At 40.5% G+C, this 25,290-nt stretch overlaps 1 protein-coding gene across 5 annotated transcripts in view; it reads left to right on the top strand.

Annotated features, from left to right (window-relative positions):
* Positions 1-511: 511 nt before the first annotated feature.
* Positions 512-25,290, top strand: part of NUMB (NUMB endocytic adaptor protein) — a 162,210-nt gene continuing 137,431 nt past the window's right edge. The window contains exons 1-2 of one of the 5 annotated variants that reach the window (XM_074955602.1): positions 531-604; positions 9,496-9,597. The gene's annotated coding sequence lies outside the window, so the exon portion shown is untranslated. Of the gene's footprint in view, positions 605-9,495; positions 9,598-25,290 lie in introns of all 5 variants that reach the window. The other 4 variants (XM_074955606.1, XM_074955608.1, XM_074955609.1 and 1 more) reach the window with 4 other exon arrangements.

Raw genomic sequence — 25,290 nt, 5'->3', positions numbered from 1 at the left:
ATCTAGAGCTCGACACCTTCCCCCCACCCCCCGAATTAAAACGGGTAGGGGATTTAATCCAGGAGCACATTAATACACTTAAAATCTCCATGAGCATCCATAACTCTGTGGGGACAGAGGAATTGCTTGAGCGAAGTACCTCCCGCAAACAGATAGTTAATTATGTCCAGGTACTTTCTTCTCTCGCCTCCTGCCGCCCTGTCCCTCCCTGCTGTGCAACCAAACTCAGCATAAGGGAAGTACATCCACCTCTACTGCAGAGGAGGGAGGGAGGCAGGTGGGCGCATCGAAACAGCTGGCATCCCTACCATCCTATCCTAACTCTCAGCCTCAACGGTTTGAGCCAATCAGGAAGACGTAGGGGGGGTTCTAAACTCTAGAGTGAATAAAATACTGAGGGTGGGGTGGGGTCGAGACCTTGACAGGCATCTGTTTTCCCCAATCACAATCAGGATTTGCGGCGGGGGCGGCCAATGGGATGTGAAGATGGGCGCGGAGGGCAATAGGGCGGGACTGGTTGTTAGGGGCGGGAGGGGGCGGCTGCGCTGCTTGGTGGCGACCGGCGGCCGAGGCGGCACGGAGGGGAGGAGGTTGCGGGCGGCAGGTGAGAACGGCAGGGCCTGAGAAACTGGGAGGGGCCGGGGGCTCGGGGTGGGGAGCGGACCCCAAAGCCGGAGGCGGTGAGAAGGGGGGGTGGGGCCAGGGGGGCTGAGGGGAGGCCCGGAGCCCCGGGAAGGGGCAGAGCTGCCCCGGGACCGGGCGGGCGGGGCTAAGGGCCGGAGTCCGAGGCGGGTTGGCCAGAGCAGCTGGGGGAGGTGAGGGCCTGAGCTCCCGCGGCAGAGCGGCGGGTTTGGCTTGAAACACTGGGGTGCGGGGGGCGCACAGGTTTGCGCTCCAGCGCAGGGGGCGAAGCGCCTGAGCCATCCCGGGGGGGGGGGGAAGGTGAGCCTGAGGAAAGTGGGGGTCGAAGAGGGAGGGAACCGGAGTCCTGGGGAAGAAGAGGGGCGTTGAGCCCCCCGGAGATAGGGAGGAATTGGAGGGCCCCGGTCGCCGAGCCCCAGGCACCAAACCCATCAGCTTAGTTAGAAGAGTTACCCAGTTGGGAGTGTTTCAACTTCCTGATTCACTCTCCTAGGGTTGCCTGGCACTTGGCTTTCTTTTAGGCCCTGAGTTCTGCCCATCTCTAGGCTTTGTGAAGGGGGCTTTTCCCAGCAAGATTACCCAGAGGGCGCCTCTTAGGGTGTGTGCTTATGCCCTGCACTCACTGTCTGTGTGTGTGGTGTTTGCGTGAAATGTTTCTGGATTCTGAGTTTTAGTACTTGGGACTTTGGAGGTCTAGGGTAGGAGGGAGAGAAAGGCAAGTAACTTGGTTGTACTTGAATCTAGAGAAATACGTTTCTCTCCCCCCCCCCCTTTTCTTTTACTGTGGTTGTAAGAAGTGAGGTTGGAATATGCTTTGATAAATCTGAGATTAAAATCTTTTAAACCCTTCTGGTGAGAGCAATATAAAAATATTGGTGTCTGAGATAATGTAAAACTGACTAGATTTCAAAATGTGTGTGTCCCTGTAAGGGAGAGCATTGTTCTTGACTTCATAATTAACTTGTTTCTGTCACCTGTTTGTGTTCATGTAATAAATAGGCTGCAAGATGGTGCAGAAACACGTACAGGGTATTTTTATTTTTCATGCAAAATGCAGCAGAAATTGAGGTACAAAGTGCATAATACTTGTGACTTCTTTAAGTACTCTATGAACACTATTTCCTGATGTAACTTTTTTGATTATTAACCAGTTAGCTACTGGAAACTTTAAGTCAAGGGCTAAATGCAGCTTCTGTTTCAAGGAATTAATTTATTTTATTGTGGTATTAATGAAAGTGAACAGTCTTGAAGAATGAAAGGATATGTCTCCCTAGCTACAGCTAACATGTCTTGCGGCAGCTGTCATCTAAAACTCTGCTAATCCTCAAGATTTATGTAACCTGCTCATTAATGTTTTATGAAACTGTAAGGGAGCTTCTGGTTATATTCTGTTTAATGTGTGCATTGTCATCTTTTCCAAGGTTAATCTTTGTCATTTGTTCACTATCTGGTTATAACAAATGGTTGCTTAAATGTTTTGTGGTCTTCCTGCCTGTACCCATGTCCTCATCAGCACAGAGACCGTTATAATGGGAGACAAGTTCATACAGTCCAGCTACAATATTGTTCTGGGTATTGCTTGTAGCATAAAATGTAAACTTAAATGGGTTAACCGACTTACCAGAGAAAAACAGCACTTTGTTACTTTTCCCACTCAATATAGGTCTTCCATTCCTTCATTTATTGGCCATTCTTTGTGGAAACTCTCAAAAAAACATTTGAATGATCTCAAATCATGTGAACAAAATTTAAACATAAGTTGAATTAGGAGTGTGAGATCAATCATCCTTGCTGATTATCCTTAAACAGTTTTGCTTATCTCATCCTACAATGAACTTCATTAATTTATACTTGAATAAAATAGTGGCTTTAAGCATCAGTGAAAACTTTGATTTGCAGAACAACGCTGTAACAAAACTCAAAGATCACATAACAAAGAATGCTTTTTCAGGTAAGAAATGCAATTAGCATCAAGCGCTTAAATCTGTTCACATTGGCAGTTCCTGAACAAAATACATTTTTCACACTGAGTTTTATTTCCTGAACTCTTAGGCCTGGTCTATACCTAAAACTTAAGTCGACCTAGCTACGTTGCTCAGGATTGTGGATAATTTCACACCCTGTGTGATGCAGTTAGGTTGACCTAACCCTCAGTGTTAGCATTTGTCTGTACTGCTGCTGGAGGCATGCCTCCTAGCCTGGGTAGACAGACATTCGCTAGCTCTGTTTGCTGTTTTTAGCACTTTAGCTTAGTGTGGACATGATGGCAGAGATTAGCCATAAGCTTGCTCTGTTTGAGCTAGTGCTCTAAAAATAGCTCTGTGGATGTTGCTGGCAGAAGTAGCCACCTGATTACAGACCCAGGGGGTTGGGTGCTCTTGTACTTGGGTCACTAGCTTGTGCTGCAATGTCCATGCTGCTTTTTTTTTTTTTTAAGCATGTTAGCTTGACCCTTATACTATTTTTCTTTCCCATCTCTGCTAAGTTAGACATGTGGAAAATGAAGGTGCATCTAAACTAGAAAGTGTGTAGTCCTGTAGACCCATTGTTTTGAAGCATTGTGATTAAAAAAATGTCTGAGGAAGCAGTTTCTGTAGTGGAGGACAAATGCTCTGTACACCAACAACTGACTGGGGTTGCAAATGCCACAGTCTAAATCCTCTTTCTTGTTGAAGGTCTGGAGCTGAGCAATTGTCTTCCTCAGGCTCTAGAGTGGAAACAAACCTTCTTAGTTATTCTAAAGCAGTGGTTCTCAACCAGGGGTATGCATACCCCTGGGGTTACACAGAGGTCTTCCGGGGGTACATCAGCTCATCTAGATATTTGCCTAGTTTTACAACAGGCTATATAAAAAACACAACAAAATCAGTACAAACTAAAATTTTATACAGACAGTGGCTTGTTTATGCTGCTCTATATACTATTCACTGATATGGAAGTATACTATTTAGATTCCAATTGATTGATAATTATATGGTAAAAATGGGAAAGTAAGCAATTTTTCCGTAATAGTGTGCTGTGGCATTTTTGTCTGATTTTTGTAAGCAAGTAGTTTTTAAGTGAGGTGAAACTTGGGGTATGCAAGACAAATCAGCCTCCTGAAAGGGGTACAGACATCTGGAAAGGTTGAGAGTCACTGATCTAGAGTATTAAATCTAGGGCATTCCGGAAAAACTGTTTTGGATCTAACTTCAAAGTCAAATTCACCAGTCTTCTGATTACTAGGTGAAAATCAAGTAATTTCAAATCTTAGCCTAAAAGTTTATCTGCAGAAAGAGAGATAAAACAGCTCAGAATTGTTTCTGGGTAGCATACCTTTTCTTGAAGATTTAAAGTGGGGATTTTTGGTATGTTGGGTCCTAAACACAGCCCTTTTCTGTTCACTAATCTATTGGTCTGTATGCCAAAAGAATCTATTAAACTGAGCTGTTTTTGTATAATATCCAATTATCTTGGGCTTCTGTGCCAGCTGGAGATCTAGAAACCACAAATGCCATCATCAGGCAGAAATTCTATATTGATGGATTGGTCCAGAAGCAATTACATAGAATATCAGGGTTGGAAGGGACCTCAGGAGGTCATCTAGTCCAACCCCCTGCTTAAAACAGGACCAATCCCCAATTTTTTGCCCCAGATCCCTAAGTGGCCCCCTCAAGGATTGAACTCACAATCCTGGGTTTAGCAGGCCAATGCTCAAACCACTGAGTTATCTCTCCCCTCCATCAGCCAATTCTGACCTCAACTCAACCACTTTTCCTAGTCAAAACAAACTAAGAGTAGATTGGGGGTGGGAAGAGAGAAATAGCTTTTTTTTTCCTTTTCTTTCCAAAAAAAAAAAAAAAAGTTAGTTTAACAGTCTTAAAGGTGCTAAATTGTTAATCAAGTTAGCCTTGGTTCCATGCTAGGTAGATAACTTTTTAAAATTCCATTTCCTCTAATCCCCACAGACCCTGAGAGATTTTGATTTTCCAAAGGCCACATGCCAAGTCAAGAGCAGAGGTGGGTCTGGAACCCAACTTTTCTAATTCTGTGTGACTAATCAGTGATACTGTCTCTCAACTTAGGGCTTGTTTACACTTGAAAACAAAGCAGTGGTTTTCAACCTGTTTTTGTTTGTGGATCCCTGAAATTTTTGAAGGGAGGTGCGGACCCCTTTGGAGATCTTAGACATAGTCTAGCTTCAGAGGCACAGCTACACCGTTTGAGTACGCATTACCTATGCCAATGGAAGGGGGTTCTCCTGCTGTTGCAGGTAATCCATCTCCCTGGGAGGCGGTAGCTAGGTTAATGGAAGAATTCTTCTGTTGACCTAGCACTGTTTACACTAGGGGGTTAGCTCAGCTTAATTACATCCCTTGGGTGTGGATTTTTTGTGTTCCTGAGTGAAATAGCAGGGTCAACTTAACTTTTTAGTGTAGGCCAGGCCTGAGTCTTTCCAGTAACAGTTGACAACTTGTAGCTCTGGCTAACCTAGATGCTAAGTTAATTTCTTTAGGAGTTGTTTACCTGCGATCGTAGTGAAGATAGCCTGTCTACAAAGGCATTCTTCCATCTATTTCAAAAGTAAAATTTTGTGTAGAGGCTTATGAAATTCCTCTCTTCCACTACAGAGTAATGATACAAAATAGCTTCTTGTTGCACAACTGGTGAGTTGGTTCTGTTTTTGTTGGAAGCTGCCATAGAAACGTGAGCTCGAGGGAACTTTTATGTTTTACTTCTGTACCTATTTGATTCTTGATGGTATTACTTTTTCCTCAAGATCTTCAAAAAAGTTAAGTCCTTTGTAGTTGTTTAGCTGTACAGTTTTGTAACTTTTGTTTTGGACTTTTCTGATATTTGAGCTTGGTATCATTAGAATATGTAGGTGAAGCATGTGGCTTGCCAAATAAAAATCAAGTTCCCTCAGATCAGGTTGCTATATTGACTTTTTGCTACACTCCTTCCCCCTTCTCTTTTGTTCCTCAGAAAGAGGTGAACTAAGTTTTTTGTGGAAAATCACTAAATCAACTAATTGTTTTTCCTCATGCAAACATGGTTGGTATGTAGTTGACTTGTACTGACTTCTGTGGTTTTGTGGCTGTAGAGTTCAGTATTTCTCAAGTAAGGTATTTTTTGGGAGCGGAGGAGGTTGGGTTTGTGGTCTGCTCGCTTTTCTTAACTTTGATTTAAAATCACTTTGAATGGCTTTAATGGGCAATATCCTTGGTGTGTTATCATTATATGAGGGTAGATGTGTAGGTTTCCTTTTGCAGAGTTGACATGTTTTATGGCTAACTTGCAAGTCTGCTTTACAAGACTTTCTGTTCTGTTACCTGTTTTTCATTTGTGAGAAGATGTGATAAATGCCTTTACTAAACATCAGTAAGTATGCTGTAGAGTTAAGTACTTTAGAGATAATTTACTTCGTTTGTAGATGGGGGTATGACTAGTATTTTAGGTTAGAATTCTGTTCACATTTCTTGTTTCAAAATATGTGTACAGAAACTTGCATCTGTGTTTTATGCAGGTAACCATCTGAGACACCCAGGGAAGAGTTTAGAGACCAAAAATGAACACACATGTGAATTCCATATGGTTCTGTAGTTAGTTGTCTAATGATTTATGAGCTGTGTTTGAGTTTAAGCCTCAGTATATGATCAGAATGTACATATTTGGATCATAAATACCACTGATTTGAAGGAAGTCAGTGACTGCAGCATTGCCTTTTGCTATTCTTCTAGCAAATGTTTAAGTACTTGATTTTTTTTGTTTAAATTATTTGTTAGGATTATTTTTTCCTACTGTACAGGTAGTTGCTTTAGTTTTACATGCTGTCGTTGTACCTTTTCATAAACTGACATCTTCAGAAACAATGATTTGTCCTGTGAGCTCTAACTGTAGTTAGATCACTCTTACTTCATCTACCTAAACTCTGTTTTTTATATTTATAACTTATTTATTTAGAAGGTTGCAAATCATTGCCAAGTAAATGTCGTCCAAACCTATTTTGCTTAGAGAAACATTGTGCAGTAATATAATCAAATCTTTCTGCTTAACATGGTGGTGTTATATTACAGTGTGCCACCCAGGACACATTTCTGGTAATTTTATTAAGTTGAGTGAAACTACTGACTCTACTCATATTTACTAAACCAGGTGTGTCTAACAATATTTTAAAAATTGACAGGTATGCTGTTTTTTTTGCAGGTGAATGTACTTTGTCTGAGTACTGAACAAATAGTAATTCTTTTTCTTGGGTGTACGCACTTCCACTCAGAAGCCCTAGAAAGATTACCAAAGGATGCTTTGTTGTGATATCCCACCGTCTGTAATATCTGGTACAAATGCCATCAATACTCTGGTCGTGTCCACTACATATGCATAAAATCATCTTTTACCAGAGTTTCTTCAGCATTTATTCTCATTCCTCTTGGAGTAATTTGTCTGTCCAAACCACTTTCTATATTGTCATTTATATGGATGAATATGTAGGTGAAGCATGTGGCTTGCCAAGTAAAAAAACAAGTTCCCTCAGATCAGGTTGCTATATTGACTTTTTGCTACACTCCTTCCCCCTTCTCTTCTGTTCCTCAGAAAGAGCTGAACTAAGTTTTGAAAGTACTGACTCTACTCATATTTACTAAACCAAGTGTGTCTATCAATATTTTAAAAATTGTCTTTCCAGTAACAGTTGACAACTTGTAGCTCTGGCTAACCTAGATGCTAAGTTAATTTCTTTAGGAGTTGTTTACCTGCGATCATAGTGAAGATAACCTGTCTACAAAGGCATTCTTTCAATATTTTAAAAATTTTGTTAGGAAGGTTGTCTGCAAAGATTGAGGTAAATTAGTTTATTTTTTGTGTTGTAATCATCCAGAAGTCCATCACTTGTATTAAAGTTAACTTTAGTACATAAAAGAACTTTCCTAGAGAAGTTGAGAAACATAGTGCCTAACTTGAAGGTACTGATACCATTTCAGAGTGAGACAGTTAAAGTTAGTTTTGCTATCTAAATAAGTTAGAAAAGTTTCTTTGAACGGGTGGCCGACCATATGTAGTCCAAGGCTCTCCTAGGCCTTAACATTCTGATTTTTATTTCTATTTGCTTATGGGTTTATCTTAGTGGAACTATGATCATAATAATTAAAAATTGTTGCATTCAGGTAAACATCCTGAATAATCATCTCTAACAAGCCTAATTTTCTTCAGCACTTTTATACTTGATCAGATACTCTTCCTGTCTGTATACACTTTGGTGTTTGTTAAAACTAAAATTGGAACCTATAATGTGTAATTGGTAAATACAGGCAATATTATAAAAGAAAACTGGAATAACTGAGTACAGCATAGCCGCACTAGATTAAATATATTCCTAGAATTGACTATGTATGATGCCAGGTGAGGCCCTGATCTGACTTTGGGCCTTTAGTCCCCATGACAATGTGTAAATAGTCTCTATTGAATGGGTTAATGGGAAGTTGGGACTACTGCTAGTTAAACTGAGGTACCAGTGTAAACCCACCTAAAATATAAGACACATCTTGCACATATACAAGTTGAGAGCATAGGCAAGTAGTGCATCATGAGAATTCTTCAGTTTTCCTCTTTGCATTTGAGCAGCCTCAACACTCAACCTCTGGAGTTTTCTTTACTACAGCTGGATCCATGGTGATCTGTGGGTTATAGTGTCCAGGTAAGGAAAGGTCACTAGAATTTCTTCCAGTACTAAGACTCAAAATTACCCAAGGCAGTCCAAGGAAAAATAGCTATGCAGAGTGAAAGGTTGTAAGATTAATTTGGTAGAAATGTATTTTAGGTGAAATGGTAGTTCTTTAAATTTTTTTTTTTAAACTGTAAACTTCCTCTCAGGTAGGGAATGTGTCTATCTGCTGTATAAATGTATAATGCTACAGAAATTTTTAACTTAAAAATGCAAAGTCTGATTCTCAGAAATGACACTTGCTGTTTGAAAACTATTTTTAGATAAAGTTATTGACATGGACAAGATTGAACTTCATGACAGTGCCCTCACATGACAGCACACTGTCAGAAGCAGAAAATTAAATTAAAACACATTAATTATATTAAAATACTGCTTGTATTCCACTACTCTGTGGATAACTGAATCTTGCTTCTGTGGACATGACACTTACATGAAAAGAAAAGGTTTTCAAAGTAATCAGGATCCAGACAGACAAGACACTAATGGCTTGTCTACACTAGTGTACTGAGCCCATGCTAAAAAATTTAGCTTAGCTTATATCTGCCTTTAGTTTATTTAAAATGCCATGTTTTTTAAAAGTAGGAGACTGCAATAAATATGATTTCAAAGAAAGCAGTATTTTTGTGATTGGTTCAGATAAATCAAACTGAGTCTGTTCCATGTAAATGATAAATGAAAATGCTGATCTATCAAAACTCTTTTTGGTGCTGTAGAACTCTGTCCTACCCACTTTCTTCCTAGACCCTCAGTGTGTCTGATGTATCCCATCACTATAATATCTGAATGCCTCACAAATACTAACCAATGTAGCCACGCAAAATCCGTGTGAACTGAGAATAATCTGTCTTACAGATGGTTAAGATGTGTGCACAGAGGTTAAGAGACATGGCTAAGGTTACACAGTCTTCAACAGAACCAGGAACTGAACCTTGATCTCTTGAATGTTTACCTTAACCATAAGACCATTTTTTGTCTCCTGGTTGGTCTCGCTATGGATTGAATTACAAAAGTATAATTTCTGTGTCTCTGAAAGAGATGAGAATGTTACTTTACATGTGATGGAAGGAAGATAAACCAAGAGGTGGGGGAAAGGGAGGGAGTTTCTAAATTGCAGAGAGCTATTTGGGTCTGTTTGTGTCTCCTACCCACAGGAATTTGAACCATCAGATGAGACAATCTCAGAAACTTGTACCTGTGCTTTGCACCTCCTGCAGTTTACAAACCTGTCTGGGCCACTCAAGTCCACAGAAGAGGTAGGAAACTCTTGGTCTGTAACTTGTTAGATGTAGCCCTACTTCCACCTTTGCTTAGCCTCATTAAATGTGTTGAGTATTTCATGGGTTCTAGACCTACCCCATTTGAGCTGGTTATTGTTATCTTTGTCTTAGCTCTGTGGAAAGGAATATAGAATCCTGGTTACTGCTAGGTATGTAAATGTTGTTTAAAAAGTTAACCATTTAAACAGTTACAAAATCTTTCGTTTAAACAGTTAACCAATTAAAAGGCCGGCTAGCACAGCTGGGGCTGCTCCGGCTGGCCGGGGGTTAATGGTTAAGACGGGTTACACAGTAAGACTAATGCTTACCGTTTAACATTTTACATCCCTAGTTACTACATGGCTTCTTATTCTGAGTCAAAATGGTCAAAGCCATTTGGTTTAGGAGAATGGCCTTTGGTTTAGGAGAATGGCAAAGCTCTGAATATCTTTTTAGGACCTCTCCCAGAAAAACAGCACCGTCCAAAAAGGTCAGTACACTTACAGGGGTCTTCCAATATCCTATCTATAGGCCATGCTTGTAACTTTTTAACAGTCTGGAATTTTCTAGTTTTTTTCACTTCTGGACAATATGCACCTGAAGCCTCTTTTCTTCTGTCATGGCAGCTGATGTAATCACCTTTTAAAGAGATCTCTGGAACATGACTTGTCTGTAGCGAATACAGATACCAGTCTGTCGTGGGAACAGGTTCAAGTTGTCTAATTCTACAAGAAAAAAATATCCGTTTGGAGAAAAGGATGTACATAAGTTAATCAGAATTTGGGGATTGGGGGGAGGAGGTGCTTTAGCCTTCAAAGTCCTTAGTAGAGAAGACAGTACTTTAGTTTCCCTGTTTGAACAAAAGTGGACTACCCAGCCTATTCTACAGAGCTGGATCAATTTTCTCTTTCTCTGTCAGAGAAAATTGTTATGAAGACTAATGATCACTCAGGTGTGACCATGCCTGTATGGTCTTGTATTACTTGAACTGAAAGGACCAGGCCTATTGGTTCAAAGGTGGTAAAGACTGGCAAAGCTCTAATATGGTCTAGCCACTAGAGCAGCATTCCTTAAATGTGGCCACCACAGCTGCCAAAGTGCCCCAAAAATCACTGAGACATTAAGTATTAAAGTTGCCTTGTAAATGCCATAAATCATAATGCGCACTCATTCCCTTCTAAGTATTATGGTACGGTGCAGGCAGAGCTGAACTACATAGGCTTGGTTTTCTTTCAAGTCACAAAGTGTATACGTTAGCTAATTACTGTTTACATCTCGTACTACTGTAGCTCTGTAGGCAACTACTGGCCAACACCATCGTTGGCAAGATCACTGCATGGTGTTTGGGTAGGTTGAGATTGTTTGTTTGTGGCAGAAGGTGGAAGAGTTAAAAACATGAATGGATATAAGAAAGTTTTCCCAAAAAAATCAGTACCAGAAAATGACCCTGAATGTGATAGACTGTCCCAGAGGAGCCATCTGCTGCAAAGAGAGCAGAACATGGAAAGAAGAAAAACATTTCAGGACCAGTGGGAAATGGAGTTTCTTGTGGTTCTGAAGCCATCTGATTTAGTTTCCAAGTTGCAATGTGCACTGTTTGTAAGAGAAATTCATCAAATTAGAATTTACACAATGCAATGTCATTATTAGCATTCATGCAGGGGAAGTTGAACAGAATTACTACGGTGAGTTTCAGAGGCACAAGCTGTTAAATAATGCAAAAACAGAGTTTGGAAGACCATGATGGCTCAGATTTTTGAATAAAGTGAATCAGATACAAGTGGCTACTTTTAAAGTTGCACTACTTTTGGGAAAAGCAAGGAAACCATTCAGCGATGAAGAATTTGTGAAGAAAATTGTTCTGGCCATACAACCAGAAAATATGCTTGTAGAGAGATACCACTGAGCAACGACACATTGCAGAGGGAACACGAGATCTGGTGAATTTTCTACAAAATGAAATAGCTGAAAAAGTCTGAGTGCCCTTACTACAGCCTTTGCTTGGATGAGAGCCTTGATGTCACAAGGAATCCCAAGATAATCGTATGCGCTCTTTTTTTGACTGTGATTGCCATTGTTTTTCTGAAGGTGTTTTATGTCAGTTGAGTCTCCATGACAGGCCAACTAGAAAACGCATTTTTAGGCGAGAATGGAGGAGTGCCCCCATTCACTTTGACAATCTGTGCAGCTTGACAGCTGCTGGGGAAGTGGTTTTGCAAGGTACATGAGTAGGGGTGCTGAACCGCTTCCAAGAAAGCGCAGACTTTTTTGTTATACTGTTTTGCCCACCAAGAAGTACTTGCCATCAAGGCTTCAATGAAAAGTATGATTGAGGTTGGATCCATAATGAAAAAGTGCATCAATGCTGTCAAAGCCAGCAGTCAATAAAGGGAGATACAAAACTGGCTGCGAGACACAGGGTGCTGCTGAATTATAATTATCCAGTCTGCTGGCTTAATTTTAATGATGGTGTAAACAGGCTGTTTGAGCTCCAGGAAGAACTCATTGAGGTTTTGAACACAGTTTCACTGTCAGTTTTGAACTGTCCCAAAAGGTGCAAGATCCAGAAGTACATGGTTGTATGCTCCTTTTGAAAAAGTTTTTACCAAAGCTTGCTTTCTTGAATCTGGAGCTTCAGAAACCTCAGCAAATGATATTTGACAGTATTGAAATAATACATTCAGAATGACAATTGCTGATATTGTCCTGCATCTACGAGAGGAACAGGACTTTTCAGTTTTTTACGAGCTTGGTCAGTTTCTCAGCTGTCAGGATGAGAATGTGAGCGAAAGCTCTAACCGAATACCAGAGTATCCTCTCAGAGGATCTTTGAAAATAGTTTCAGTGAGAGAAACTCTTTCCATCAGTACCCCTTTCTGACTGACGCATTCAGCAATTCTGGTTCAGGTTTTTTGTCTGCAAACAAGCTGTCTTGCATGACAGATTAGCTTCCTTAGACTCTTTGGATTTAAGCAATCTTGGGTACCTCATACTGCCAAATGCACAATGATGCAAGAATGAAAACATACTTCAGTCAGCCTGGTGTTACAGTAGAGGAGCTCTGGAGTAATGTGTACCTCTTTGAGGACACCCACAAGCCCCTAGCTAAAGTTGCTTTGCTTTTCTTGTCCCTATTTTCTGCTACTCTAGAACTCCTGCATTAGAGGACAAAGAGCTACCATGTTTTAGCATGGGATGCACAGGGAAATCAAATCACTGATACTACACATGTCAACTTCACTTTTGAAAATGACAAAACTAAAAATGTGGGTAATTAAGTGTCCTTTGGTGAGACTCCTTCCTCCTTCTCTCCCCCCCCCCCCCATTTGTAATATCAAAGATGCCTAATGGGACATGCATGGGTTTGAGCACTAGTAACGGGCGTTGTTTTGGAGCATATTCCTCCCCCCATGTGCTCCTGGTGAGTGTGACGCTCGTTAGATTTCCTTTGTTAGCAGGACAGGTTTGTATGAATAATTCTCTCTTCCCAGAGCCCCCAGGGAATAAAGATAATCTTCCGCCATGCCCCTTGAAATCCCATAGATGCTCCTTGTACCCAAGAGTAATTTTCTCTTTCCCCAAGTACCTTGTGCCAGTTCTTAATTCCTTCTAAACAAAGCTGGGAGTGAAGACTTGCAATTGCTTCTGTACTCTTAGCCCTCATCTACACGGGGGCTGGGGTCGATCTAAGTTATGCAACTTCAGCTATGTGAATAATGTAGCTGAAGTCGAGGTACTTAAATCGACTTACCGTGGTGTCTTCAACGCAGTGAGTCGACTGCTGCCGCTCCCCCGTCGACTCAGCCTGCGCCTCTCGTGGCGCTGGAGTACTAGAGTCAACGGGAGAGTGCTCAGGGGTCGATTTATTGCGTCTATACTAGACATGATAAATTGATCTCCGCTGGATCGATCGCTGTCCGCTGATCCAGCGGGTAGTGAAGCCATACCCTTACTGAGCCTGGCTGCTCAGTACTACCTGGTACTACCAGACTATGTTGCTAACACTGCTTTGCCAGCTGAGTGGAGGGGTCAAGAGAAGTCTAGAGGCTCTGCTGTATCCTGGCTTTATTTTCCTCCTAATTGTATGGACACCTGTCTGATCTTGCTCCTTTCTCTGGCTTCTGTGGGGATATAAGGCCTGATCTACACCTAAAAATTAGATTGACCTAGCCAGGGTAGATTTGATTTAAATCACTAGTCAGGAAGACTCGATTTAATCATGGATTTCTACATAAAAGTGCATTCTTGTTGGTTGTTATAACCTTAATACATATTCTTCACAACTCAGAGATAGATGTAGGCTTCATTTTTAGAAGGTACACACTATACATTTTTAAACAGTGATTTATTTTGAAAACTTTTCAGATTAGTTCTACAGCTATCTCAGAAAATAAATGATTGTTTGGTTATTTCATTTACCAAAGGTAATTGAAGCAGATATTTATGAAGTCATTGGGAGGTGAACTATCTCCAATTCAACAGGCTAATCATTAACATTTGGAGGATTTTCTTACCATGCTGTATTAGGAGAACGTCACCAGACAGACATTTAAATTTTTATTTAGCTAAAACAACATTATGTATTCTGGATTTTTTTCTTCAACAGCAAACATAACAAAACAAGCATATGAATTTTTGAATTTAGCTAAACATTCAAGTTTTTTAAAATTAGGTTTGTTTTTGTTTTAACTAAAATAATTAAATGAAGAAATATTTTAAAAAAACAGCAAAAAAACAAAAAATTAGACTGTCAGCCAGGTCAACACGAGAAACTTAAAATATTGGCTTCTGCAGCTAACTCGGTCATCTTCACCTTCATTTTCCTGTTTGTTCATAATCTGGAAAAGAAAAACAAGCTCTCCTGCTTTTTCAGGTCCCAAACGGTTTCTCAATTTGGAATGAATTAGTTCAAAGGAAGAAAATATTCTTTCTACACCGGCAGAAGAAGCTACTGCTGTTCAAAGTGAGATTATCACATCAACTGTCTCTGAATAAGTGCTTAAGTGACTTCCACCAGTTTACTGGTGTGACTTTCTTAGCATCACCAGGAAACATATATTTCTTGAATGGTTCACCCTTCGCTCTGAAGTTTATTATAGTTGGCATTATGGAGGGATGATTGCTGGATGTCCATGTCATAGCCAACTCCTCCTCTTCAGCAGTTAAGGTTTAACCCTGCTACTGAGTATTGAGAATATTTGCAAGAAAATGAGCTGGAGATAGTGCTTGTCCCATTTGTTTTTTTTAGTGCTTGTAATTTAACTCTGTCATTGCATATTTCTCTTTTTAAGATCTCACTCAGTTCTTTCCAAATTTCAACAGCATCAGCAATAAAACAGCTATTTCCCTGCATTTTGTTCAAGGCTACAGAAATAGGCTTCAGGATACTCAGCATGTGTTCAACATTTCTCTTAAGCCCAATGTTGAGAACTTTGGCTGTGACAGTGCCATCTATTTTTTTCATGATTTTTGGTTCACAAACTGTCATCAGATTAGGCCAGTTCTTGATATAGTGCTCAACACAGTCCACTAGTGAGTTCCATCACACATTTTGTGGGAGAGTTAGCTTGGTTCCTCCACTTTTTTCAGAGCAGCTGCTGCAAAATGGTTGTTACGGAAGTATTTTGCAATTTCAACAACATTAGTCTTTATTTCCGGAACACTGAAGTCTTTGGCTAGGAGGTGCATCAGATGAGCGCTGCAACCGTATGTTATTAGCTTGGGACTCTCTTCTCATCTTGGGTGCATTGTCTGTGACCAAGCTGCGTACTAGACATTTGAATTTTTTTTCCAGTTTGTTATAGCTTTTACTGCTACTTCTTGTAAGTATTCTCCTGTGTGTGCATTTCCTGATGTATCAATTGTTTCTGTAAGGAAGATATTCCCTTCTGTTGTCACTAAGCACATACAACAGAATCATTGTGGACATTGCTTCACCCATCAAGACTCAGGTTAACAATTTCACCCTCTAGACCTTTTGCACACTGCTCAATTTCTCTTTCATACACTTTATCCAGCAATTTGCCTGCGACATCTGCTTTGTTGGGCGGACTGTATCCCGGTCTTAATGACTGAACCATGTTAATGAAGTGTGGGTTCTCAATCATATGGAAAGGAGAGTTTGTTGCATAAACAAACCAGGGAATTTTTTCAACAATTACCTGTTCTTGTAATCTGCTGGTTCTTATCACAAACTTATCTCTGGTTGTTTCCGCATGATGGAGATTTTTTTCTTTTTGCTACAGGTGAGATACTGTGGCTATGTGACATACATGATGTGACTGAAACACTATCGTTGGCAGATAACTCTGAAACTAGAGAAAATGATGGTGATCTTGAAGGTGGATAGTTTTCAGAATCCTGTATGTTGAGGATGGATTCTCCTAAACAAAATAAGTCAGTGCAGTTATTTAATTATTACCATACTGCTCATTTAGTATTACTCATTGCATTCACTGGCACTCAGTACTACTTTAAAGATGAAATTGTAAAAGGAAGATCTGCCTATTTCAGCTATTTAGTTTTTTATCACAACTGCATCTAAAATGATAGTACCACAGGGTAACAACTATATTTTTTTGCTCAAACATGAGAATTCAAGAATAGTCCAGAAGGAAGACAGGCAGTCCTTAAGAAAGAAGTATGAAATTAAAAAAAAAAAGTTTACCAACCTGAAGATCCTGCATGTTCAGACATGTTCCTTTCATTATCTTCAACGCAGCTTCCTGCTGAGAAGGAACATGTTTCATTTGCATTTCTTTGTTGCACTGTTTGCATTTTGCACACATACCTGTCTTATCCACACCTAGATGAACTTCATTTAAAATATTCCCAAACTGGGTCTCTTTTACAGCCTGCTGCCATTATAGGTTTTCCCTTCTAGTGAGAGAATGGTATGATAGATCTCAAATCAATGAAGGCTACATTGAGAAAGACCTCAAGACTTCTGGAATGTGCTGCTCAAACAGTTTCACTTTTGTTTCTGCCTTCCCCTCCCTTCTCACATTTATCATCAGACTTCTCTTTGTCCAGATCTATTCCGGCTCCAACAATCTTCTATTCATTGAACTTTTTTTGAAACTTTGCACTTTTAGAGAGGTAAGGGATTGACTCTGTGTACACAAATTTGCAGAGGGACAATAGGGTTGAGGTCCGTTATTTCTCACCTCTATATATTAGTTATTGATTTATTTAAAAACATTGTTGCTGTTAACAAGCATATTATCTCTGGAGACACAAATCCCAGTTTGAGAACTGCAAAATTAAGCATCTCTGATATCTTCTAGACGGAGCACTGAGTCCCATTGGGTAGCTAGAAAGATTAACCTAAATCTATACAGAAGCCCCTGGAACCCCATAAGATTGGGTCCCTAGTCCATGAACTGTTGGAACTCATTTACAAAACTTTTCTTAAACATTACATGAATATATTCTCATATTATAGAATTAGAAAGTATAATTGATATTCCATTGAGATCTTTGAGCTATAATATATCTTTATCTTAGGTTTTTTTCCCTCAAAGCATTTTATTAAAAAAATTTTGATTTTTATCCACCCTGGACCTAGCTATGTTATGCAGAGCTGTGAAAAATTTTTTGCCCTGTGCTACGTATTTGGGTCAACCTAACCCCTGTTGTAGATGCAGCTAGATCTACAGAAGAATTCTTCTGTTGACTGAGCTACTGCCTCTTGGAGAGGGAGATTTCCTACATCAACAGAAAACCTCTTCTGTGGACGTAAGAAGCATCTATACGACAGCTGCAGTGCCATAACTGTGCTATTGTAGTGTACTCATACCCTTAGAGGGTTAAACGCTTTCCTTGGCTCCTATAGATATTCTGGTGGTTGGGAGCTGTGCTGTTGGTTCCCATGCCAGGCACCTACAATACCCATAAACATTGCATGACAGTCTTTCTAAAAAAACAAAACAAAAACTTTGGATATAGGAGCCCAATTTCAGCCATGTGGGTTTTCATGATTGTCTAGAAAGTCATGCGCTACCATAACATGAAGATTAAAGGCTTGTCTACACAAACACTTAATTTGCAGTGAGCTGGGCTGTAACTCTCTCCCACACTAACTTGCCGCACACTAAGTGTCAACGTGGACCCTATTGATACCCGCTAAAAGATCGCTAGAGGACTTTGATCTACTCCTGATTAAAGTGCAGTACAGAACTTTTAGTGTGCAGCAGCCTGGTCCATGTGGCACTTAGGGTATGTCTACACTTAAACTGCAACAGCAGCACAGCTGCAGCACCATATTTGTGCCTTTCTAATGTAGACATACCCTTAGGCAGCTCTTCAGTGTAGAGATTACTGGACACACACTGACAGGAGGCATTCTCCTGTCAGTGTAGGTAATCCACCTCCCCCTGAATGTGGATAGCTTGGTCGACAGAAAAATTCTTCTGTTGATCTAGTGCTGTCCACATTATGGGTTAGGTCAGCATAGCTATATTTTTCAGGGGTGTGAATTTTTGTAAGTTCCCAGTGCAGATCAGCCCTTAGTGTGTGGGAGGCTAGTGTGGGGGTAGAGTTACACGCCATCGTGCTGTGAACTAAGAGCTGGTTTACACTGGGAATTTACATTGTCATAGCTGTGTGTCTCAAGGGGATGAAAAATCTAAACCCCTGAGAGAGGTAGCTATCCTGACCTAACCCCTGGTGTATACAGTGCTAGGTTGATGGAAAAATTATTCTATTGCCTTAGCTACTGCTTCTCAGGGAGTTGAATTACCTATGCTGACAGGAAAACGCCTTCAATTGGCATAGATAGTGTCTATGCTGAAGTGCTGAGGGTATGTCTGCATTACAAAGGCACAACTGTAGGGCTGCAGCTATGTCATTCTAGTGCTATATAATAGACACTTTGATAGAAGGGTTCTTTTTGTCAATGTAGTTAATCCATGTCTCTGTGGGGGGGCACGGCTCAGGGTTCCGCCACTGCCAGGGTGGGGTGCGGCCTGGGGTTCCGTTGCTGCTGCTGCTGCTCTGGGTGTGGGGTGGTGGGCCGGGGCGCTGCTGCTCCCAGACCACTGCTCCAGGGCAGTGCCCAGGAACAGCTTCATGGGACTGTCTGAGCAGCAGCCGGTGCGGCTGTTCCTGCGGCCACCTCACCTACTCCTGCAGCCCTGGGGTCAGCTGCACTGGCCACTGCAGAAATCATGGAGGTCCTGGAAACTCATGGAATCCATGACTTCCGTGACCTCCATGAAAGACTTGCAACCTTAGTTACAGTTAACAATAGTTACTAAAAAAAAGACCAGACGAATATGACCCTTATTGTTCCCTCATGAAAAACGAAGGTCTCTTCCAGCTGTAGGGAAGAAAGCTGGATAGAGACCTGGAAACAGTCTCTCTAGTATAGTACATGTTCTGAAATGCCAAATGTATTGGCCCTAAATTCCTCCTCAACTACAGTGCAACAAAGTACAGAACATGCTATGAGGTGTAATATTGCAAAATTACTTAAGAGGAAATAGCTGTGTGCTCTTCTGTGTGTCATACTTATTCCTTATGGTAGAACAAAACTAACATTTTGCTGGCAGGTTTCAGAGTAGCAGCCGTGTTAGTCTGTATCTGCAAAAAGGAAAGGAGTACCTGTGGCACCTTAGAGACTAACACATTTAGGTGCCACAGGTACTCCTTTTCATTTTGTTGGCAGTTGACTGACTCCCTGTGACACTTATTTGCCAAGGACTTTCAAAATAGAGAACCTTTCTTAATCTTGCATCTGAAGTTTCAGATACAGCAGTGTTTCTTCACCTGTGCTAACCTCTTTAAATTTTCTGTGAATAGCAGAAGCTTTGCCTGTGGCCCTGGGCACAAGGGCTAGTATCTGTTGGGGGTGGGGCAGAGAGAATACTCTTGCTTACAGTAAACTAATCATTCTTGTTTTCAGCAGTGCCTCTCATGTTCTAGTTCTTTTTCAAGCATAAAAAGCATGGCCCCTGTCCCAAGGATCTTATAGTCTAAAAGACAAATGGTAGGGGAAGGGTCTGTCTTGAATATCTGAGGTCAGGTCAACATTAAAAAGTTAGATTGACTCAGCTACATTGCTCACGGTTGAAAAATCCACACACCTGAGTGAGGTAGTTAAACTGACTAACTGCTGGATCAACAGAATTATTCCGTCAATTTAGGTGCTGCCTCTTAGGGAAGTAAATTACCTATGCCAATGGGAGAACCCCTCTTGTCACTGTAGTGAGTAGCTACATTGAAGTGTTACAGCAGTGCAGTTGTGCTGCTATAGTGGGTTAAGAGTAGAGAGAGCCTGAGATCTGATAAAAATTAAAACTGAGTCATGGTTGTTGAGTCCTCTTTATAATGATGAGCTTAGAAACATCCTTTTGTAAGGGATTGGCGAAACATCCCTTTCTAGGTCTAAAATGCAACTACCTGTTCATCTGTAAAAGCAACTGGTTTTGCTTCCTCACCCTCTAGTAAACGGCTGTAACTCCTTTTTACAAGGGTTTGATTCTCCATATTTTCTAAACTCTAGAACCTCTTTTCTTTCAACTCAGTAGAGTTGCTCACTCTTTATCTTGAGAGTCCTCCTTGGTTACAGTTGAGTCTCAGGATGTGTCTACATTTAAACTGCTACTGCGGCACACCTATAGTGGTTTAAGTGTAGACCCTACCTATGCTGACAGGAGGGGTAGGGTCTTGGGACCCTTACTAAAGTTCCTGCAGGTCGATGGAAGATTTCTTCCGTTGGCCTAGCACTACCTACATGGGGGTTAGGTTGCCGTAGTTGCATCTCTCAGGATGTGGATTTTTCAAACCCTGAGCGAAGTAGCTATGCCAATGTAAGTTACCAGTGTAGACCAGCACACTCACTCCATTATAAATTCAATTTTGCCACTTCCAAAGTCTTGAATAATGTGGCTGAGCTTCTAGTCTTAACTTTAGCTTAGTGACTCTTTGCCTGGGATCTATTTTTTCCAAGAGCTGTTGCATAGAAGTCAGGAGGTTCTGGTGAATGAGGGTGCACCTGAGCTTCTGCCACTAGTAGGTCGGTGGTGAAAAACCTACAGCAGGCATTGTTTGCCTTTTCCCACCTCCACACTGTTTAAAGGCATTCTGCAAAGGAATAAACAAAATGGGGCTTTTGCCTTTTTTTGCTTTATTGTACATAAAGGAGATCTGGAAAGTTTTTCCTCTTCAAACTTTCTGCTTTTCCAATATTAGAAATGCATATCTTACCTATCCTAGAACATTTTGGAAGAAACTAGAAAGATTATGGCAACACAGCTACCAAAGAAGTGAAACCAGAATTTATTGTAAGGGGAACTTATTTTTCTCTGGACTGTTCAAAACTTTTTAAATTGGTGGTAAACATTAAGGATTCAACAATCTTGCCCATTCGATTAACAGCACTGCTTATTGCTCATTTTTGAGTCATCCAGTATTTTCTCAGGCAAGAAGAAAATACTGGCTATGCTTGATTTGTTTAAAAGGGGGAAAAACAACCTTTTTATTACTGCAGAAGCAAAACCCCACAAACCTGGTTTATTTTGTTGCAGGTAACCTTTAAAAATCTTTGATTCTCAAGGTAGCTTTCAAATGATTCAGAATTTTTTTGATATACAGCACAGGGATATTTTCTTTCTATTACTTTGGGATGAACCATATGGCTGAAAGCAAGTACAGGATGAATTTAAAATCACATCTACTGGACCTATATTGGAGATGGTTCACTGAAACTATACTCAGTTAAAACTCCACCCAGCTGTTACAAGTTATATTAATATTGGTAATACAACACAAATTGTAATCACTTTTTACATATCCCCGTAATCTAAAACAGACATTCTCAAACTCTAAAGTGGTGCTCCACTTTCTAATGATAGGTTCCCCTGGGTGTGCCACCTGGAACTGGGATACCACTGAGCCCTCTGACCCACCAGCCTGGGCTCCTTCTCACACTGTTCTGATGCGACAAGTTGCAAAGCCCTCCAAGCTTTCACTTTCAAAGGCATTCACACAGGTAGGGACACACCCAGCTGCAGTCACATGTGGGCTATCTAACCACCAGCCTAGGATCTCAGAGCAGTACCATTCTGCTCTGGCCAGTATATGGGTTTAACACCCGGTCTACCTCTTCCTCAATATGAAGAGGACTATGCACACTTGTGGTAACCAAGCTGAGATTTTCCCCAGACACCTTAATCAAATGCACAATGGTTTGGATTAAAACATAAAATAAGTTTATTAACTACAAAAGGATAGATTTAAAGTGATTATAAGTGATAGCAAACAGATCAAAGCAGTTTACCTAGTAAATAAACAAAACCACAAACTCATCTTAACATACTAGATAGGTAGGATATGAATTAGCAAACTCTCACCATGAGATAAACAGACTGGCAGATTCTTAGGGCATAAGCTGCCTTGGCTTTTCAGCTTGGGTTTCCCAGGTTTTCATACACAAGCTAGAAATCCCTTTAGTCTGGGGACCATCAGTTCCCCCAGTTCAGTCTTTATTCCTCAGGTGTTTCCAGGTATGTTTCTTTGTAGAGAGAGTGAGGTCCCCCCATGATCTCATTTCCCCCCTTTTATATCTTCCCACTTGCTGGAAAGCTATTCTGCTGTGACCTGGGTCAAATAGTTCCCATTGTGTAGTTCTATCTCTGAGAGGTTTCTGTTGTACACAGTTCCTGGGGTAATCCTTGTGTTTGTGTGCATTTCCTCAATAAGCCATTAACATTGTTTGGCCTTTTTACTGTTATACCTGAAAGGCTGCTTGTGGGTGTTTTCAGCCTCGCAACATGTTTCAGTAACACATACATAACCTAACTTCACGTACGACAATAGCACATACAATCCAATTAGATATTACTATCTGGCAGATCAGGACTTTTAGAATTACACTTCACAAGGTATACTTTTTATAAGACATACCCTAATTACATGACAGTGGTGAATATTGGGGTGCCAGGGTGTCACGGATGGCTTTTCCTCACGCCCATAAATTTGCACTGACAGCTAAAAATTAATAAATTCTTCCTTAATACCATTTTGCCATGTAAGCAGTTGCTGGACACACATGAGACTGAACAGAGGTGGTCCATGGGTTTGCATATGAGATGTTGGCCATAACGTGAATAAGTTTGATAAGCCTTGCTTTAAAATAACTGCCTGACCTATTCACCCTGCCTGGCATGATCACTGAAATGTCATGTTTTTGTGTTTGAAGTTTCATGTATCTAAATATTTGCTCTGCACAGTTTTTTGGAGTGTATCAAAACTAGATATCAAAGAAGAATTACTCTGTCGACCTACTCATCGCCTCTGAGGAAGATGGATTTCCTATGCTGATGGAAGAACTCCTCCCGTCTGTGTAGTCAATATCTACACTGAAGCGCTACAATGTAGCATTTAAAGTGTAGACAAGCCCTAGGAGAAAGTAACTTCAATCTGCAAAATGGGGATAATCCTTTCTTCCATTGTCTGTCTCTCTTCTACTCAGATATAAGACAAAAGTAAGTTCTTAATGGCAGACTGCCTCTTCTTTTGTGTTTGTACAGTATTTAGCACAATGGGTGCTGATCTCAACTGGAGCCTCAAGGTACTATCATAATCTTAATTTTAATCTTAAAACATTCCCCCACCCCAACTTGAAATCAATCTTTATGGATACAGCAGCTGAGTCAGAGCCCTGCTTAGAGAAGGCTAGCAGCCAGCAATTGCAACTCTCAAATGTGCCCAAGGATATATGGGTACAACGCACTTTGTCGTGTTGCAGTCAGTTCATAAAATGGCTCAGATTGCTGCATCCATTTGACTGTTAGAAATTAATAAACTCTAATTCTTCTTCTAATCTTAGTCCCATCTACGCAGGGTCAGCTGTTCGAGTCCTTCTCCATTCCTTTCTGTCTTGAAGCTGTTGTTGGAAAAGCCACAGCTAATCAAACTAATGCTTAACTCTGAGACCTCTAATTCATTAGACAAAAGATGGAAAAATAACTGCTTTGTAAGCATAACAAATGACTGCAGCAAATCTTGTAAGATTCTCCCAAGTTATCTCTTGGCCTTTAGCAACAGGTAAACACCTTGATGTAATAGCCCTTTTTTGTAGTGCACGGGCATCATGTTATCAAATAACTCTTATCTTAGTAGCAAATGGGATGTAGACTATATCATGGTGGTTACTTGCCAATAAGACCTGCCAGTAGAGAACAGAGTTTCTGAAATGCATAGCAGTTGTTCGTTGTAGACAGCTCTGGCATGGATACATAAGGCAAAAATTAGCCTACTTGGTTTTAATTAAGCTTTGGAAGTTTCAGAGCTAACTTCTCTTTTAGTGGAGCAATTGGCAATGTCTGTCTTGAGGTGCTAATCAATTTTAGCACTTGAAGCAGAAGTATGATACATCAATTGCACACTCTAGAGTGTGCACCATGTGTGTTAGGTGCGAAAGAAGCATTTAATTTCAATCTGTACTCTGATAAATTTCTGCTGTTGTATGAAGCAAACATTTTTCAGGTTGAATCATAGTTTTTAAAACTTCAAGATGTTTGTGTTAATTGCATTTGCTGCTTTGCCTATTTACACACACAAAGTTTATAATCATATTTTAGTTGTTTATCCTTTGTATTTTTGCATTATATTTTCTAACCCAGATAGTTCATAGTTCATTACTCTAGCTGCATATTGGGAAAGTCAGAATTGCACAAAAAGCAACATTTGAAACGTAGATTCACGCTTTTAATTGTTTCCACATTTTTTTTGCTGTGACTGCAGCTGATCTAGAAATTCTAACGGGTTTGTATTTAATTATATTCATAATGAGGGAGGTAGACTTGGTTTGATTAAGGTGGTGGTATTTTGCCAAAAATTTCTCATTTCCCACCATAGTTATCCCAGGTTCAGCTCTACCAGTGGTAGCAATGGTAGAAGTACTAGTTGACAGGCTTCTGGCATTCTAATCACTGTCCTCTAACCCTACTGACTGTGTTTAAAAGGCTAGCAGAATTTTTTTTCAGCGCTAGTGCTCCCACTGATATTAGCATGAGTGAAACTGACCTTATATTAGCAATGGTCAGAAATCTTTTAGAAGTGTTAGCGTGAAGACTCATAGCTCAAAGTTCTTATTTTTTCATTTTTACTTGCTGCTATCAGACAATGCAGGCACACTTATTTTACAATAATGTATCTGCTATTGATTTTTTCCCATCTAACAGGGAAATAGTTTTCTCCCTTCTCCACAGCTAAGATTGTAGATATGTCAGAACTTTGCATGTTTTTTGGCCATCCTTACAATACATTAAAGATGATGGCGGCTGTAAATGTGGTGGGGTAGGGGTGTGTGTCTGTCTGTGTGTGTCTCTCTCTCTCTCTCTCACAGTTTTGATCCCTCTTCATAGTCTAGCGAGCCCCTTAAATAATCCAGTGTTTCCTTCTGCATACACAGTGTACCAGTTATAGGAAAACTATCATAGTTGAAGTATTTTAAAGCTAAATATTTAGAAATTTATACTTTGATAAACTCCCAGGCTGTAACATGATTTGATCCAAGCAAAACAGAATTAGTCTCAAGTGTTGCGGCCCTACTATGTTATGTTTAGAGCCATACCAAACTCATGGCCAAGAAAAACACACCATGGACTGTGAAATCCGACCTCCCCGTGAAATCTAGCTATTGAAGGGCTGGGGAGGGATGGGACTTCCTCTTCCTCTGGAGGC

The sequence above is a fragment of the Natator depressus genome, chromosome 6 (genome assembly GCF_965152275.1).
Source record: "Natator depressus isolate rNatDep1 chromosome 6, rNatDep2.hap1, whole genome shotgun sequence".
NCBI lineage: Eukaryota > Metazoa > Chordata > Testudines > Cheloniidae > Natator > Natator depressus.
Note: the sequence above shows the minus strand (reverse complement) of the source record. Positions and strands in the feature narration are given on the sequence as shown.